This window comes from Oryctolagus cuniculus, chromosome Y (genome assembly GCF_051225735.1).
Source record: "Oryctolagus cuniculus isolate XC-2025 breed Fujian yellow rabbit chromosome Y, ASM5122573v1, whole genome shotgun sequence".
NCBI classification, from domain to species: Eukaryota; Metazoa; Chordata; class Mammalia; order Lagomorpha; family Leporidae; genus Oryctolagus; species Oryctolagus cuniculus.
Window position 1 is genome coordinate 28,679,821 of NC_142889.1, and position 20,257 is coordinate 28,700,077.

A 20,257-nucleotide genomic window follows, 5' to 3' on the forward strand; every position below is an offset into this window, starting at 1 on the left:
AAAAAGCCTTACATCTATCATCCATCTCACAATCAATAAACTGGAAACAATAGGAAAAGTCTAATGGATATGAGTAGTTACAAACCCCAGGACAAGGATGGGCATTTGGCAAGCAGTTAAATCCTTGCTTGGAATGCCTCATCCCATATCAGAGTGCCAGGGTTTAAAACTTGGTTCCACTTCAGATTCTATTTATCTGCCAATGCACACTCTGGGATGAGGCATGTGATGGCCCAAGTAGTTGGGGTTCCTATCACCCACACTGGAGACATAGATTGAGTTCTGAGCTCCCAATTTCAATCTGACCTGGTGTAGCCATCATGGTCAGTTAAGGGGTGACAGTATATTGGAAATCTCTCTCTGATTTTCAAATAAATAATTTTTTAAAAAAAGTGTAATATATTTTGAGATTCAATGACTATTTACAGCCCTTGTCTCTTCTGTTTAGGAATAGTGTTTTTTCCTTCATACTATTTGTTGCACTCTTTACTTAATGTATGGTTAACCTTATCACTATTAAGTAACTGAAAATAAAGCTTTGTAAATATCAATTGTGGGGGGTGTTGTGCTGTGGAGTAGTTTATAAAGCCACCATCTGCAGTGCCGGCATCCCCTATGGGTGCTGGTTCAAAATACAGATGCTCCACCTCTGACCCAGCTTTCTGCGATGGCCTTGGGAAAATAGTGGAAGATGGTCCAAGTCCTTGGGCTCCTGAACCTGTGTGGGAGACCCAGCAGAATCCCCCAGTTTCTGGCTTCAAATCGGCCCTGCCCCAGCTGTTGTGGCCATTTGAGGAGTGAACCAGCAGATGGAAGATTCTCTCTCTCTCTCTCTGCCTTTTTGGAACTCTTCCTTCAAATAAATAAAAATCTTTAAAAAAAATTAAGAGTGGGACTAGGAGAGGGAGGAGGAAGAAGTGTTGGAGTTTGAGTTGGAGGAAGAGTAGGGTGGAAAATATCATTATGTTCCTAAATTCTGTATATATGAAATATATGAAACTTGTATAACTTAAATAAAATTAAAAAATAGTACAATACAGAAATGGAATATTAAAAAGTCATCAAAGCACACATATGGACAGTGGATGTACAGAAAACTGTATGGGTTAAACTCAAGTGAATAGAAGCAAAACCCAAAGCTGACTTTATAGTGTCATCACAATTCAGCAGAATAAGGAACTTTACTTCCTTTCCACTCCATTATTTCTTTTCTTTTTTCTTTTTTTTATTTTTTGACAGGCAGAGTGGACAGTGAGAGAGAGAGAGAGAGACAGAGAGAAAGGTCTTCCTTTGCCATTGGTTCACCCTCCAATGGCCACCACCACTGGCGTGCTGCAGCTGGCACTCCACGCTGATCCAAAGGCAGGAGCCAGGTACTTATCCTGGTCTCCCATGGGGTGCAGGGCCCAGCACTTGGGCCATCCTCCACTGCACTCCCAGACCATAGCAGAGAGCTGGCCTGGAAGAGGGGCAACCAGGACAGAACCCGGCACCCCGACTGGGACTAGAACCTGGTGTGCTGGTGCCACTAGGTGGAGGATTAGCCTATTGAGCCATGGTGCCAGTCCCATTATTTCTTGAACCTAATTCTGTTAGATTTTCATACTCCACATTCTATTATAACTGCTTTTATTGAGATCACCAGTGATGATACAGGACTAAAAAAAATGGCAAATTCTCTGTCTCCATCACTTTTTAAAAATTATTATTTGAAATATATATATATATATATATATATATATATATATATATATATATATATAGAGAGAGAGAGAGAGAGAGAGAGAGAGAGAGAGAGAGAATCTTCCTTCCCAAATGCTCATAAAAGACCATGCTGAAGCTATCAATGTCTCCCATGTGGGTTATCAGGGACCCTAGTATTTCAACAATCATCTTCTGCCTCCCCATGTGAACCTCAGCAGAAAGCTGGAATTAGAAGCAGACTGAGGACCCAAACCCAGACACAATGATATGAAATATTTGTGTCCAAAGCAGCATCTTAATTTCAACCAAAGGCTCTCCATCTCAGTTTCCATATGAGCAGTTTTTTTAAACATTTTTTAATAAATATAAGTTTTGAAAGTATACCTTTTGGATTATAGCGGCTTTTCCCCCTATAATCTCCCTCCCACCTGCAACCAACCCATCTCCCACTCCCTCTCCCATCTCATTCTTCATCAAAATTCATTTTCAATTATCTTTATATACACGAAGATCTACTTAGTTTTTACTAAGTAAAGATTTCAACAGTTTGCACCCACACAGATACACAAAGTATAAAGTACTATTTGAGTACTAGCTTTACAATTAATTCACATAGTACAACACATTAATGACAGAGACCCCACATGGGTAGTAAGTGCACAGTGACTCCTGTTGTTGATTTAACAATTGACACTCTTATTTATGATGTCAGTAATCACCCAAGGCTCTTGTCATGAACTGCCAAGGCTATGGAAGCCTCTTTACTTCATAAACTGTGACCTTATTTAGACAAGGCCATAGTCAAAGTGGAAGTTCTCTCCTCCATTCAGAGAAAGGTACCTCCTTCTTTGATGGCCTGTTCTTTCTGCTGGGATCTTACTCACAGAGTATATGAGCAGTTTTGACAGATGATGAGCACTTCTAGGAATACTCTCTTCCCTGGTCCCAGAAACACTATAATTTTCTTGCTTTCTTAAACCTCAACTGCAGCTCTTTCCTTTGTAGGACATTTTGTACCAAACTCTAGGTATTAGAATGTTCCATAGCTGAATACTCAGATCTTTACCTCCATTTGCATTGTGTCCTTGGGGCATTGCATTTGGTTCTCATGTCTTTTGACTCCATTACTTATTGCCCATAAATTATTTATACAATATGAAACTATTCTTTGAACACCAGAGTCACAAAAATGTCCTCTCAGGGCCAAAATCTGGGCACTGGTTCAAGCCCTAGATACTTTACTTCTGATCCAAATCCTTGCTAATGTGCTGGAAAATCAGAAGATGGCCCAAGTGCTTGGGTCACTATATTCACATAGTAGAGCCATTTTGAGATCTAAGCTTCTAGATTTGCCTGGCCTGACCCAAGCCTTTGCAGTCATTTGGGAAGTGAACCAGTAGATGGAAGTTTCCTTTTCAAATAAAATATATCATTAAAAAGCAAGTAATAAAATTTGTGTTCTCAACATTTGCCCTGGAGTATCTAATAATCATCTTAAAACTGAACTCTGGATTTCCTCTCTAGATTTACTTCTACTCTAATCTTCTTTCTTAATTTTCAGTGAATGGTTTTCCTTTCTTAATGCATAAAGACATTGAAGTAATTCTAGACACACAGACAAGCCATTCTCTTTCTCATACCTATGTGTCACCTAATCGGATTTATTCCAGATTCAAAATGCTTATGAAACCCAGTTAGTTCTCATCACCTCTACTTTCCCCATTCTGTATGGCTTCTAATATCATCATATTCTCTCAATTTGTGCCCCTGCTACATTCTTGACAACCTATGATCCATTTTCCAAATAGTAACCAAAGTAATTACATTAAAGTGTAGATATAGTCAAGTCACTCTCCTCAAAATTCTTCAGTGGCTTTCAGGCCATTGGGAGAATCTTAAATCCTTATTTATTTAGTCACTGAGTGTATCTCTAAGTTCTTTTCCTAAGTCATGTCCCATCTCCTTTCCCTCATCTTCTGTTACACTCATTAATTACCTTACAGTTGACCTGGTCTCTTTGACACTGCTCAATCAGCCTAAGGAAGCTATTGCTCCAATTCCACTGCACTTACCAGTCCTTTGCCTAAACCTTACTTCCACTGGATACCAACATTGTGCAATGCTAACTTCATTCAGGCCTGTTCAAATGTCCCCAAATCAAAGATGGTTCACTGAATATTATGTCCTTACCCCAACTCGATATAACTCCAATCTATCTCTAAATGGTTCATTTTTATTCACATTTGATCACCAGGTCAAGTGTCACTTTCTCTAAGAAGTACACACTAAGCCAGAAATCTACATCAATTTATTTGCTGGTTTCTCCCACAATACCATATACATTTCTCATCATTTATCCAAGTTGGCAGTTATTCATACATTGGCATGGTTATTTTCCCTTTATACTAGATCCTAATATCCATTAGTTAAACAAATGTCCAGCACTTACCTAATTTAGATCCTTTGCAAATAGCAGATGATTAACAAATTTGGGAAACTAAAATATGGAAGACTAAAAACCATTAAAAAATGAATGATTGAACATCACTATATCCCCTAGTCCAACAAGTACAAAGAAATAAACTGTGAGAAATATGAGACCCTAATAAATACGTGATAGTCTTTTAAAATTAGGAAGAAAAGCAGTCTTTAAAGATGCATGCAAGAAAAAGATGAAGCATAACCTTTTTTTTGAATGTCATGATAATACTTTATTTATATTCTCTAAAATTCCTACAAAGTTTGTGTTACTATTTTTTAACTTTTATTTAATGAATATAGATTTTCAAAGTACACCTTATGGATTACATTGGCTTCCCCCCCCACAGTGACTTCCCTCCCACCCACAACCCTCCCCTTTCCCGCTCTCTCTTCCCTTCCATTCATATCAAGATTCATTTTCAATTTTCTATATATACAGAAGAGCAGTTTAGTATACATTAAGTAAAGATTTCAACAGTTTGCACCCCCATAGAAACACAAAGTGAAAAATACTGTTTGAGTACTCGTTATAGCATTAAATCTCAATGTACAGCACATTAAGGACAGAGATCCTACAGGAGGAGTAAGTGCACAGTGGCTCCTGTTGTTGACTTTACAAATTGACACTCCTGTTTATGGCATCAGTAATCTCCCTATGCTCCAGTCATGAGTTTCCAAGGCTATGGAAGCCTTTTGAGTTCTCCGACTCTTATCTTATTTAGACAAGGTCATAGTCAAAGTGGAAGTTCTCTCCTCCCTTCAGAGAAAGGTACCTCCTCCTTTGAAGACCTGTTCTTTCCACTCACATCTCACTCACAGAGATCTTTCACTTAGGTCCTATGAGAGGTCCAGCCATCACATTGAGCTCCAAGAAAGCACTTTCTAGGTACTTGGAATTTCCTGCATGATAACAATATTTTCTTTACTTAGTAGCCTTGGGCTATAGGATGTCAGTTTTATCTCCAGAATAGTGAGAGGCTAAGAGCAACCATGTAGGCAGTCAGCTCTGTGATATGACCTGCCCCCAGATAAAACCCTGGACACTTAGGCACAGATGAGCTTCCCTGGTTGGCAGCATACCATGTGAATGGCCACATATGATTTCTGGGGAAAATAGTTTGCCCTCTACCACTCCACTAGGAGAGGAGTGTGATAGACCACAAATGTGAGTACAACAACTTTCAGTAATTTCTATGAGTCTTGCTGGTATATTATTGAACCTGAGTGTTTTCCTGGATATTCCTAAACTTGTAGTTGAGGCTAGAAGTGTGGGTAGTCTTGTGCTTCCTGAAGTCTACATAAATGCACCTAACCCAAGTGGTACTAGAAGAAGGATGAAGTAGATAAATGAACAATTTTGCTTTTCTTTATGTTTCTTGCAATGTTAATCATGAGCCTTAGAACCTATGTCTTAAAATATATTCATATTAGGGCCTTTCTCATATGCTTAAAAATCATAAACAAAAATTATAAAAATAGTTTTTCCTCCCTCAAAAATGACAATGATATTTAAATGTAAAATGCAAAAAGCACAATTCTGTGCATGAGATGAGAAGTTAATCAGTGTTCATTATAGTTTTATTATGATGGTTTTCCTGACTGGTTTTCCTCCTTGCTCCTTATCCAAAGAGTTGGAATTACCCAAGTTTCTCTCCATGACCTTTGTGGTCAAGACTTTTAAACATTTGTCAAAATATTTTTTCTTCTTCTGAGACACAGTTAGATCCTATTTCCCAGATTCCCTTATAATTGTTATATTGTTAGACAAAATTCTAATCAAGGAATATTAGCAAAAGTTCCAGCTTTGAGGCATTAAATAGTTATACATAATTTCTTCAGTACTGGCTGACTGCAGAAGAGCCTCTGGGATGACTTTGGGAGGCTATTGGAAAGGCATTACTACAGAAGACTGAATATTTTTAAATGGGCCCAAAACACCACCTAACCCCCTAGAATATTTTGGTCCATTTTATATGGGTGAGAAACAAACTTCCTACATTAGCTATCACACATTTGAATCTGTTATTTAGTATAACCTGGTTTATCCCAGAGAATGCAGGTCTCTGTCCTTATTTTTTCTGGTTTTTCTTCATTGTATCAACTGCAAAATTACTTATTACACTTTGGACAGTGTGCCTAATCTATAAGGCATGCGTTCTTCTCTGAACTCTTAAACCTCCTTATTTGATTTATAGTGGTATAAATTTAATTCTTCAATAAACAGCTATGACTCTCCTTCTGCCTTGCTTAGAATACTGAGGTAATTCCTGAATTTATGAAATAGAACTCAAATTAACTAGAAACTGGGCATTCTTTTAGCGATTTAAGTTTATGTTTAATTTCTCTTAATAAACTTCATATATTTTGTTCTGTATTTTCCATTTATGATGTTATGCTTGCTCAATCTACTATTCTTATCTGGGAACACCTTTATGCTGCTTCTTTACATATCTACCTTGAAATTCCATCCCAAATAGCAAATACAATAATTCTTTCACTGCTTAATGAAAATCACATTTCATCTGTACTTGGTAGTACTGACAAGTACATATACTTATATACATTTATATAAAAAGATTTATTTACATTATAGTAGATTATAGTAGAGATTCACTCAGATATATATATCTGGATATGACTCCTTGCTCTAGTTCTCTGAGAGTCCTAGTAAGGGTCATACATGGAAAGGTTAAGGAGTGTTAGAATTTGAACAGCACTTATGAAAGTGTGTACTCACATTAGAAGCAAATGATACACACAAAATGAGAACACTGCCTTATAAAAATGTTTTGAAACAATAAGAATGATAAGTATGTATCTTATATAAATGTCCTTACAGAATCAAAAAAGAAAAAAAAAACGTCTATTTCCTCTCCCTGACAAAACTGTCTTGCATGATTTAGAGTTGCAATGTTGAGTGCACTTATTGCTACCCAGTGCCTAAAATGCAGCTAGCATTAACCAAGAAGTGCTGTCAATGTGAGGCTCACAATAGACTGGAAATAATAATTTAAAATTCCTCGCCAATAATTTTTATAATAAGTTGAAATATATTTTTATATTTTATTTGGCTGAAGAAAATGTCATTAGAATAACTTTACCTCCTTATTTTTACTTTTTTAATATGAGTACTAGAAAATTTATAATTACACCTCACATCTGTTTCTACTGGAATCACCTGCCTGGTGGTAGAAGAACAGACATAGACACCTGACCCAGACTTTTGAAATTATAGGACATTATTCTTCCAGCACCTAGAGTAATTTAACTTGAAATCCTTTCTATTTTGGAAAATAAAGGAATAGTGAGGGCCATGGAATCATGGTAGACCTGCCCCACTACTAGCATAGCTGGCAAAGGCCAACACTGTCACTGATTTACCATTCTTCTTTCTTGATAAGCCTGACTTAATTTTTTAAATAGGATGGGGGTGAAGAAATATATGGGCAGAACTTTTGGAAGTGACACTCAAATCTGATTAAGAGGGAGGACCTAAAGCTTGAAAAGAAGGCATAGATCTCCTAGGACTTATGTATGTGTACATGCACACACACATACATTTACATCCTATTTAAAAAATTGAGTCAGGCTTATCAAGAAAGAAGAATGGTAAATCAGTGACAGTGTTGGCCTGAGCCAGCTATGCTAGTAGTGGCAGGTCTATGATGATTCCATGGCCCTCAGTATTCCCTTATTTGCCTTTATTTCAAAGCAAACAGTGAGAGGCCAGCACTGTGACCAAGCGGGTTAAGCCATGGCTTAACTGGCATCTGTTGTTGGACTGCTTATCTGCTTCCAACACAGCTCCCCAGTAATAGGCTTGGAAAAGAAAAAAAGGATTGTTCAAGTTTAAGTACCTGCCACCCATGTAGGAGACTCAGAGTTCCTGGCTCAAGATGTGCTATCAATGTGAGGCTCACAACAGACTGGAGATAAATGATAAATGAATTTAAAGAGGTTGTGGGAAAGATCAATGTTTTACAAATCCATTAGATTACCAAGTACAAGAAAGAAAGAAATAGACAATATGAAAGGTCAATAGGCAGAGTGGACATTAAATATTGACAGGAGAAAACAGAAAAAAGATTAAATTATGTTATATTTTTAAGTATTGTTCAAATCAATATTAAAAAGTAATACCAATGACTCAACAGGAAAATGAGTAGGAATACGAGGAAAACGAAGGCTCCGGAAGTGGATGCACAGAACTGTACTCACTGAGGCGGGTCGGCTAGCGCCAGGCAGGATCCCCAGGGAGAAGGACGTGGACCCAGGGCGAGGCCACGGGCAGCTGGAGCTCAGAGGTGCGCGCCCAGGTGCGGCCACTTCAGCCCTGAACCCAGGCCTGACCCTCCTGTTCCTATCCAAGACAACCCAACGTCAGGGGTCCTGCTGTGGGGGATGCTGATTGTCTCTGTCCTCTGTGACGTTGCGTGCTTGCCAGGCTGGCAAACTGCCCAATCAGGCACGGTGCCGTCCACGCTGCGTCAGCACTCGGGGCCTTGACGTCACAGTCGTCTTAGCGTTCCGCCAAGTGAGGTCCGGGGAGGCAGCTCAGCTGCCGTGAGTCTGCCAAGTGAAGTCGGGCTCTGCTTCTCTCCACCTTCGCTCCCTGGGGACGCTGGGTACCTAGAGAGCCGGACACCGCGACACGGTGAGTGTGTGGGCCTGGGGGTCCCGAGAGGGGAACACGGAGCCGCAGGGCGGGAGGACGTGGGCCCAGCACCGTGGACTCCATATTGGCTCTGGCTCAGGGCTTCCCTCGGTCCCCCAGGCCCCTGGGTTGAGGGCTCTGCCGGCACCCAGGACCCCCGAGGTCTTGCCGCTTCTCTGCCCTCAGAGACTTCTTGGCCCCGGAGGCATAGCGGGCAGCTGTGTGGCGGCAGCTCCGCGTCTCCCCGATTGTGCAGCGAGGACGGGGTGTTCACTAGGGATAACGCGGGCGCTGTGTGTGCGGTTCATGCATAGGCACTGTGGGTTCCTCCTCCCTTCCCTGCGGGCACTTGGTTCCCCCAGATTTCTAAATATGTGGGCCACAGGGTCTCTTCCAGGGCACTGACTTCTTCACGTAGCTGTTTCTGGGATGTCTCACTCTGTTTTCTGTTTGCAGTAACACAGTAACATAGATTGAGTAAGGTAGAAACCGAAGTTTTATTTGGCTCAGAGTTTTACCCAGGTTTTAGAGGGGCAGGAGGCCCCTGTAATTCGGTACTTGAGTGTCATCTTAGCGCTTACACTTCCTCCTAACAGATGCCATCTATATTTGCACTTTCAAAATAGAAATTTTGGCTACTCAAATTTGTGTGTATTTAAAAATGATTTCTGTTCCATGAAAGCCTTCCTAATCCTGAATATATGTCTAGTTTACCAAGTTATTTTGAATTTTTTATTTTAATATCGGAGGTTTTTTGCTTGTTTTGTTTTTTCAAGATTGTCAGAGTATGATTGACACAATTTGTGCATATTCAAGGTATGTTTTGCTATATGATGGGATCTTAAAAATTATGGACAATTCACATTATCGTTTGATTACATTTTTCATAAGCTTTCTGGAATCCTTTTGTGCATATATATTATGAAATGATTAGGACAATCTAACATATCGATCACCTTACACCCCTATGTTATTAAAGCATATGTAAGATATTAGCAAGTTGTGAGTCTGTGATGTAATCATCTAGTTACTGTGTTGAATATTAAGGTCTTGAGGTGTTAATTTATCTCATAGCTTCAAATGTGTGTTCTGCTAACATTTTCCCATGTCCTCACTTTCAGCCCATGATAACCACCATTCTGTTTTGTGATTAAGTGTGACTTTCTTAGATGACACATATGAGTGACATTGTGTGGCATTTATTTTTCTGTGCATTATTTCAAGTAGCCTATTGTCCACATTCATATTTTTGGATCCTTATTCTGACAAAATGGAAGAATTTCCTTTTTAAGGTTAACTGTGATTCCTCTGTGTGTGTGTGTGTGTGTGTGTGTGTGTGTGTGTGTGTGTATGTATCACATTTTCTTTACTCATCTGTTGACAATGGGGTTGTTTCCATATATTTTTCTTGTAAATAATGCTGCCATTAATGTGGAGATATGTGTCTCTTTGAGATACTGATTTGATTTCCTTTGTATACATAGGCAATAGTGGGATTGCTTTGTCATATGTTCTATGTTTAATTTTGATTGAAGACCTACACAGTGTTTTCTATATTGGATATACCAATTTACTTTCTATCCATCAATTTTTATATTCCTTTTTTTCCTCCCTGGTCCAATGTTATCTTTTTACTTTTGGATAATAATCACTTTAACATATATGAGATGATAACCATTGTGGTCTTGATTAGCATTGTAGTCTTCATTAGCAGTTTTTGAGCCCCCTTTCAGTTACCTGTTGGCTACTTATATATATTCAATGGAAAACTGATCAATCCTTTGTGTGATTTTTATTACAATATTTGCTTTTGAGTTGTCCGTGTTCAAACTCAGGCTTTCCAATACTTTCTTCCATACCTTGCTTTATCTGTTCTGTTTTGCCTATCGTATGAAAAATATTTCCTAGATTTTTTGCAGCCTTTGCTTTTTCACTTGTGCTTTTAGTGTCATATCTAAACAATCATTGTTGAGACTAATATCAGTGAATCTGCTTCCATTTGTAAGGGGGTTTATATTCTCAGACCTTTTATGTAAGCCTTCAATTCATTTTGAGTTGACTTTCATGCCTGGTGTAATATAAAGATATTATATGTTCAGTTTTTGGCATGTAGATGTCCAATTTGCCTCTGCTTCAGATGTAGTCACTAAATAGTGTATAGCCACTTGGTAACTGTGGTGTTACTTGCTGGTCCCAGCATCTCCAAAGATGTGCCTCTAACTGGGCAGGATCCAGGCAGAAACTGTCACAGTCCAGTTTTTCTCTAAACTGCCTTGTCTCCCAGGCCCACTCTTCTGTGCTCTGCTGCTCTTCTCTATCTGCATGAATAAACCTCAGACGTGAGCATGCACAGAGACATGTGAAGTGGTGTGCAATGTTGGGGAGAAGCAGAAACTATGTAGTAAGGGGGCTGGGCCCAGAAGTCTCTGTCTCCTTTCTCTGAAATCCTTGGATATACTGTGGCTCTCTCCATGGATGTAGTTCAGAACTACACAAGGATCTGTGGTCTCTCCAGTATGAGTGCAGGACCTCTGTGATGACCCACTCCAGGCAAGCAAGGAACTCTGAGCCTCTGAAGTCAGATACAATGATTGCACTAAGACCTTGCCACACTCCACACTGTATTGCACAATCACAGAATTCTCAAAGAAGCATGGCTCCTACAGTAACAGAGAGTAGAGGATCCACTCTCAGCCCAAGAGTCTCTCCCATCCATGGAGAGAGCCACAGTATTCCTAGAGCCATCCACATGCCTAATAGAAATTGGTTGGTGCTGAGACTTGTTGGTGGGTACCCCACCAACAGCATCCCTGCAGAACACACTGACATTCAATGGGGGCCACAGATTCATCCTTCCTATATATCCTTCCTGATATGCCTGTAGGTCCAGTGAATAGACTGTTGGGCTGCAACAGTCTATTCTCCTTATGATGCCACTTATTTGCTATTTACTGAGCACCAGTGTGTGGCAACACAAGAAAAGCAATGTGCTCTTCCTTCATGGGCTTTGGTAGGCACACTCACTTCCCCCTATTCATGCTCCAGTCCATACTCAGTCAGTGGGGTCTGTGAAGCTCTCTCTAAGGCAGCATTACCAGTGGCATGGGTTGCCACAGTTCCTCTCACCTTGCTTCTGGAAAATGGTGTCCCTGAACCCACTCACTGCAGGAGTCACTGGCAGTGTTCTGCTCCCTATTATGTGATTGTACCATCTCTGCTGCTCCATGGTGCATCTCTTCTTTCTGTAGAATTTCTACAGCAAACTTCTCTCTAACTGTCCCCTGGGAATGCAGTTCCTCCTTTTTTATTCTGTTACATTCCCATGGTCTAAATCAGCACAGCTTTTTCCTATTCAGCCAGCTTGCATCCCCCCTGTTCTCTTCTAATCAAAATCACCTGGGAAAGTTCCTGGATAGATGAAAGATGCAATCATCAGAGAGTTAGGCATTTTTGAGCCTAAAATTTTGTGTGTACGTACTGTTTAAACTTTGGTAGAAAATCAAAGGTGCAAGTTGTAGATCCCAAATCCACAGAGATTTAGTTTTATTTTCATAAAAACTGTGGCTCAGAATTACCATACAAAGCTCTTCAAACTCTGGTGAAAATAATAAATTTCCTTCAACTTCAATGAAAAATGAGATTAAGGATCTCATGGAAGAATATTAAATTGTTGGCTGGCACCGTGGCTCACTAGGTTAATCCTCTGCCTGCGGCACCCGCACCCTGGGTTCTAGTCCCAGTCGGGGTGCCGGATTCTGTCCTGGTTGCTCCTCTTCCAGTCCAGTTCTCTGCTGTGGCCCGGGAGTGCAGCGCAGGATGGCCCAAGTTCTTGGTCCCTGCACCCGCATGGGAGACCAGGAGAAGCACCTGGCTCCTGGCTTCAGATCAGTGCAGTGTGCCGGCCACAGCGTGCTGGCTGTGGTGGCCATTGGAGGGTGAACCAACAGCAAAGGAAGATATTTCTCTCTGTCTCTCTCTCTCATTGTCCACTCTGCCTGTCAAAAAAAATTAAATTGTTTTCTGGGGCTGGTTTTTTGGTATAGCAGATTAAGCCACCTACCGTTAGGCCAGCATCCTCTGTGGACACTGGATCAATATCCATTGCTCCATTTCCTAAACAGCTCCATGTTAATGGCCTGGGAAAAGCAGCAGAAATTGGCCGAAGTATTTGGTTCCTGCAACCAATGCAGGAGTTCTGGAAAAACTTTCTGGCTTCATCCTGGCCCCGTGCTAGCTGCTGCAGTCATTTGGGAAGTGAACCAGTGGATGGAAAATCAGCCCCCCACATCCTCTCTCTCTCTCTCTCTCCCTCTCTCTCTCTCTCCCTCTCTCCTTTTCTTTTCCTACTGCTCAGGCATATGGATACATGTAAAAACTGATATTTTTAATAATTTGCCTTGAAGAAAATGAGGAAAGGAAATATTGTGTTATCAGCCTGGATTAATAAAAGACCCCATACTTGTAAGGAGTCTTTTGGGTGTTATATACAGCAAGTACACTGCCTGTTGCCCAGTGGGAAATTTTGAAAGTAGGCTATGAGCAAACTTGTTATGATCTCATTCAACAAAGAAGACTTATCCACTATTTTGGGGACTTACTGTTTAGGAGTCTGAGAGACAAAAGCAGGGAAAGGAAGAGGGCTGGACACTTGCTGAATTCTTGACTATTTGGTAATTACTAATATTCACAGACTCCTTTATTCATTTCACTTGATGCTATTCCAACTTTCCCTTAGTTTGGGTGGTGGGAGCCACTGTTCATCTTGCTCAACTTTGTAAATTCCATTTCTGGATCATGTTTGTAGAGGCCAGTGATTAGAACTGAGGGTCTTTGCCTTTTAATGAAGGTTTAATGAAGGTAGCAGATGCTTCTTTTACACAGTCCTCTTTCATGGGCACACACCTTTTTCTTTAGTAGCTCACTTGTGATAAAACTCATCATGGATCTATCACTACATTCCTTTTTCTTCTTCACTGGTGATGATCTTGCTCCTCTATATAGTGAGGTAGGTGAAAGAGTCTGAGAATCTGAGCCTCCTAAGAAATCTGATATGCCTGCAGGTCCAGTACCAGATATGGTGAATTCTTAGTGCAGTGTTCATGTCATGAACAATGCAGAGACTCATTTGGAAGTTAAATCAATGATAAAATCTCTGATTTTTTCTTGAGAGCTCTCCTTTGGTAGTCATTGGTAGGTTATTGCTCTACCACCTGCTGAAGCATATTTGCTCCCAAAGAAACAAAGTTTTAAGACTTTATACTCAGAAGAAATACCTTGGGAGCTATGTAAGTGCAGACTCCTGTGCCTACTTGGAGCTTAACAAGATCCACCTGATTCTGATCTAAGTACTTCTCAGACCACACTTAGGTACTACAACATAGGGAAAGTCTCACTTCCTTCTAGGGAGCCAGAAATAACCAACACACCATCGCTCATAATTAAATTTGAGACCCTTTTCTGATACTTTTGATGGGCAACCAAGAAATTGAAATTCTCTTATGCTTGATAATATTCCACAGCTCCCAAGGTGGTTCACGTGTTCTTCCTTTTTATTACTGGTCATTTTCTCTCTGATGCTCTGTCTCTCCCTTTCCTTTGCTCAATGATGATCATTTTGCTTTGCTAAAGCACCTTCTTTTTAATTCTTATTTTTGTATATGAGGTCAGGCTTGACTATCTCAGCCTCTCCTGATGCAGTCCCTCCTTTCTGATTAGAATCCCATCAGGTCTCACCTTACAAACTTAAAATCTGACAACTGCGTGTGGGTTTTTTTCAGATACAGGCATTGGTCTTTTCACAGATGTCATTTCTTGGCAGGTGCAAATCAGTCTCCCTATTTATAATTCCCAGCTAATATAGTCAGTCCTCTGCAAGTGTAAATGATTTTCTTGAGAGTAGAGTGGGGTAATAGTGAACTTTGAGCTGTAAAGTTGATGCAGTATGTCTTACTGGGAAATGAAGGGAATTCTAATGGGGACTTCATGAACCTCATTTTCTTACCCTGTTTTTTGTTTCAGTTTTTATTCTTGTCTCTGCCTATTTGAAAATTATCCAGATATTGATAGTGTCAAAACTCTATATATTTCTCCATAAATGGGAAGACTTCATTCTTATCCTCTAACCTGAATAAGGGCTTACAGTTCTGGTCCTAAACTAATATTTTCCTAGAGAAGCCCCTTCAACTTCCTTGTCTTTGGGAAATGCCCTACTTTCTCTTTAGAACAGTGTATTCTAACATATTGGAAATGATTTTCAGATGTGGAAAGCTCACTCAGGCTTTTTGACCCCACAGAGAATTTTGAGTTCTGTATGAGATCCTGATGTTTTCTTTAATGTTTTTCTTCTTTCTTCAAGAAAGCAGTCTCCCAAGCAGGCCTGCAACATCTTGATTCTGCACATCTCCTCAGCCTTCTTTTTGGTAAATAGAGCCCAGTGTGACTCTGGACTTGAGTGTCATGTTGTCAGCTTTTTCATTTAAAAAATCATTGAAATTGCATGTTTGCTTCTATCATTCTCAGGATATCTATAGCTATAAGCAATATTTACTTAGTTATTTTCTTTGTTTTAACCTCGTATTGAATGAATAGAAACTACATGTATTTCTTAAGTACAATTTTAGGAATATAGAGAATCTTCCCACCGTGTCTAACCTCCCACCTTCCTTTCCTCTCTCTCCTATTATCAGTTTTACTTTATCCTAACATCTATTTTTAATTAACTTTATACACAGAAGATCAAGTCGATGGTAAATCAAGAGTTCATCAATTCGTATGATAAAAGAAAAAAAGTTAGAGAAAAAAGAATAAAGAAACTTTCTCTACAGCAAGACAGGGCTGTACAAAGTCATTGCATCTCAAAGTTAATTTCCTTTCTTTTTTTTGGAGAAACTTAACTTTAAAGAAGCAGCCAAGAGTGATACATCTTCTGGGAGCACATAGACATAACTCTAGCTTATGAGACATAAGAGTATCCTTTATTTAATACATTAAGAGAAAGTAAGTCTTTGGGAACAATTTTATTGAGAGTTAATGAACTGTCTATGAAAACAATGGAGTTGGACACATTGGCCTAAATTATAAGAGATGTAAGTATATTCTCCATTTAATACGCTAATATGGAGTAAATCTTTGAAAACAAGTTTTATTACTAACTCTTCTAATACAAGTCTTTGAGGGCAGAAGTTCTGCATGAGAAGTTAGTGCACAGTGACTCCTGTTGCTAATTTAACAATTAACACTCTTTTTTAAAAAGATTTTATTTATTTTTTGAGAGGTAGAGTTATAGACAGTGAGAGGAGAGACAGAGAGAAAGGTCTTCTGTCCATTGGTTCACTCCCCAAATGGCTGCAATGGCTGGATATGTGCCAATCAGAAGCAAGGAAATGGTGCTTTCTCCAGTCTCCCTTGTGGATATAGGGGCCGAAGGACTTGGACCGTCCTCTACTGCTTTCCCAGGCCATAGTAGAGAGCTGGATTGCAAGAAGATCTTCTGGGACAAGAACCAGTGCCCATATGAGATGCTGGCACCACAGGTGGAGGATTAAGCTGCTGCACCATGGTGCTGGCCCAAACAAGTAACACTCTTATATTGACCTCAGTGATCACCCAGGGCTCTTGACATGAGCTGCCTAAGCTATGGAAGCCTTTTGAATCTACAGAATCTGTCAGTATTTATACAAAACCATAAGCAATGTGTAAGTTCTCTCCTATCTTCAGAGAAAAGTACCTCCTTTAATGATCACTTCTTTCCACTGCAGTTTCAAGCATAGATGGTCCTTTTTGTAAGACACTTTTTGCTACAGAGTCTTGGCTTCCCATGCTTGGACTGCTCAAATGGACTTTTCAGCCAGACCAGCATGCCTTAAGGACTGATACTGAGGTCAGAGTGCTACTTAAAATGATTGTTATTCTATGAATATGCTGTCTGGACTGCTTCCCATGTTGGAGCCCTTAATCCTTTTTAATTCTATTTATTATTTTTTACCTATTAATTCTATTGATATCACTTTTAACACTTAAAATGCTATTTTTTCCCCTCAGCATTAGAGGACGTGGGGTCTCATGTCAAGTTCTTAGACTGTACCCTTAGAAGTAAATCAGTGGTAATGTATACAGAATTATACAGCTTTACAGTTGCAAACTTTATACACTTTATAACTACAATTTTAGGAACATGGTGATTCTTCCCACTATGCTTGTCCTGCCACCTACATCCACACCCCTTTTCCTCCTCCCTCTCTTACTCCCATTTATAGTTTTGGCTAGTATATATTTTAATTTAACTTCATACACATATAATTAACTATGTTAAGAGAAGAGTTCAACAAGTAGTAAGAGAGAAAAAGAAAGAAAATATTGTTCCTCAGAGTTAGAGACAAGGGCTGTTCAGAGTCTTTGCTTCTCATAGTGTCAATTTCACTTGTACAGATTGCATTCTAGGTGCTCTGTTACTTATCATGTGTCAGTGAGAACCTACGATATTTGTCCCTTTGGTTCTGGCTTGCTTCACTAAGTATGGTGTTTCCAAGATTCATCCATTTTGATGCAAATGACCTGATTTCATTTATTTTACTTCTGTGTAGTATTCCGTGGTGTACATAGCTCCTTAATTTCTTTATCTAGTCTTTGTCAAGCGTTTGTGTTGATTCCACATCTTTGCTATTGTGAATTGAGCTTCAATAATATGGGGGTTCAGATAACTCTTTCACCTGCTGGTTTCATTTCCCTTGGTTAAATTCCTAGGAGTGGGATAGCTGGGTCATATGGAAAAGTCCATATTCATATTTCTGAGTTATTTCCATACTGTCTTCCATAGTGACTTTACCATTTTACATTCCCACCAAGAGTGGATTGGAATACCTTTTCCCACAAATTCTCACCAGCATTTGTTGTTTGTTGGGTTTTGTATGAAAACCATTCTAACAGGGCTGAGATAAAACCTCCTTGTGATTTTAATTTATTAATCTGATGTCTAATGATCCTGAACATTTTTTTGATGTGTCTGTTGGCAATTTGGATTTCCCCTTTTGAAAAATGTCTGTTTAAGTCCTTTGTCCATTTTTTTAACCAGGTTGTTTTTTCATTGTTGAGCTTCATGGTCTCTTTATATAATTTGGTTATTAATTGTTTTATTTTTTTTTATTTTGACAGGTAGAGTCATAGACAGTGAGAGAGAGACAGAGAGAGACAGAGAGAAAGGTGTTTCTTCCCTTGATTCACTTCTCAAAATGGCAGCCATGGCCAGCACTGCACCAATCCGAAGCCAGGATCCAGGAGCTTCCTCCTGGTCTCCCATGCAGGTACAGGGGCCCAAGCACCTGGGCCATCTTCCACTGCCCTCCTGGGCCACAGCAGAGAGCAGGACTGGAAGAAGAGCAACCAGGACTAGAACCCAGTGCCCACAGAGGATGCCAGTGCCACAGGCAGAGGATTAACCAAGTGAGCCATGGCACTGGCCCCTGGTTATTATCTATCAATTGTGTAGTTTGCAAATATTTTTCCACTTCATTTTGCTGATTATTTCTTTTGCAGTACAGACACTTCTCAATTTGATGTAATCCCAGTTCTCAGTTTTGACTTTGATTGCCTGTGTCTCTGGAGTCATTCTAAGATTTTTTTTTTCTTTTTGAAACCTGTTAAAGTGAAATGAACACTATGAGAAATGGTGACTTGATCAGCCCTCACCCTGACTGTTGATGAGCAACTTAATATGTTATCCCTCTTAGTATTTTTTTGTTTGTTCTACTTAATACTTTTGGTTGAATACTGTAATCAATACACAATTCTTCTTAAGTGCTGAATCTTAACTGAAAAGTGATCGCTGTTAAATATAAGAGTGGGAATAAGAGAGGGGAGAGATGTGCAATTCGGGACCTGCTCAAGCTGACTTACCTCTAACGGTAGAGTTAGAAACATACCAGGGGATTCCAATTCAATCCCATAAAGGTGGCATGTACCAATGCCATCTCACTAGTCCAACTGATCAATTTCTGTTCACAATTGATCATAATGATAGGCCTAAGAACCAAAGGGATCACATAAACAGGACTAGTGTCTTCAAATAGTAGCTGATAGAATAAAAAAGGGAGAGAATGATCCAACATGGGAAGTGAGATACACAGCAGACCCATAGAATGGCAGATATCCTAAATAGCACTCTGGCCTCAGAATCAGCCCTTAAGGCATGCAGATCTGGCTGAAATGTCCATGAGAGTATTTCAGGCATGGAAAGCCAAGACACTCTGGCAAAACAAAACAAAACAAAACAAAACAAAACAAACCTAAATGAAAGATCTCCACGAGTGAGATCCCAGTGAAAAGAACAGGTCATCAAAGAAGGAGGTACTTTTCTCTGAAGGGAGGAGAGAACTTCCACTTTGACCATGGCCTTGTCTAAATATGATCAGAGTCAGTGAACTCAGGGGGCTTCCATAGCCTTGGCAGCTCATGACAAGAGCCTAGGGTGATTACTGATGCCATAAACAAGAGTGTCAATTTGTTAAGTCAACAACAGGAGCCACTGTGCACTTACTCCTCATGTAGGATCTTTGTCCTTAATGTGCTGTGCATTGAGATTTAATGCTATAACTAGTATTCAAACAGTAATTTTCACTTTATATGCTAAACTGATCTTCTGTATATAAAGAGAAATGAAAATGAATGTTGATGTGAATGGAAGGGGAGAGGGAGTGCGAAAGGGGAGGGTTGTGGGTGGGAGGGACGTTATAGGGGGGAAGCCATTGTAATCCATAAGCTGTACTTTGGAAATTTATATTATAAATAAATTAAAAAAGGTAAAAAAATGGTAAAAAATGAATTTTTTTCTGTGGCAATGTCTTGCAGCGTTTCTCCCATGTTCTCTAATAAGTTGACTGCATTTAGTCATAGATTTAGGTTTTTAATCATTTCAAGAGGATTTTTGTGTAAGGTGTGAGGTACGGGTCTTTCTTCATATTTCTACATGTGGCTTCCAGTTTTCCCAGCATCATTTGTTGAAGAGAGTGCCCTTACTCCAGAGATTGATTTTAGCTGTTTTTCAAAGATAAGTTGGTTGTAGATGCTTGGACTGATGTCTGGACTTTCTGTTCTGTTCTATTAAACTATCCATCTATTTTTGTACCGGCACCAGGGTCTTTGGATGATAATTGCTTTTCAAATATGGTATGTGATGCCTCTGGCTTTGCTTTTGCTGTATATGATTTTTTTTTAGCTATTTGGGGTCTCCTATGTTTCCTAAGAATTTCAGGTTCATGTTTTCTACATCTTATAAAAATGTCCATGGTGTTTTGATTGGTATTGCATTGAATCTGTGAATTGCTTTTGGTAGTACGGACATTTTGATTTTTTTTATTCTTCCACTCCATGAACATGGAAGATTTTCTGTTTTTTTGTATATTCTATTCCTTTCTTTAAAGTCTT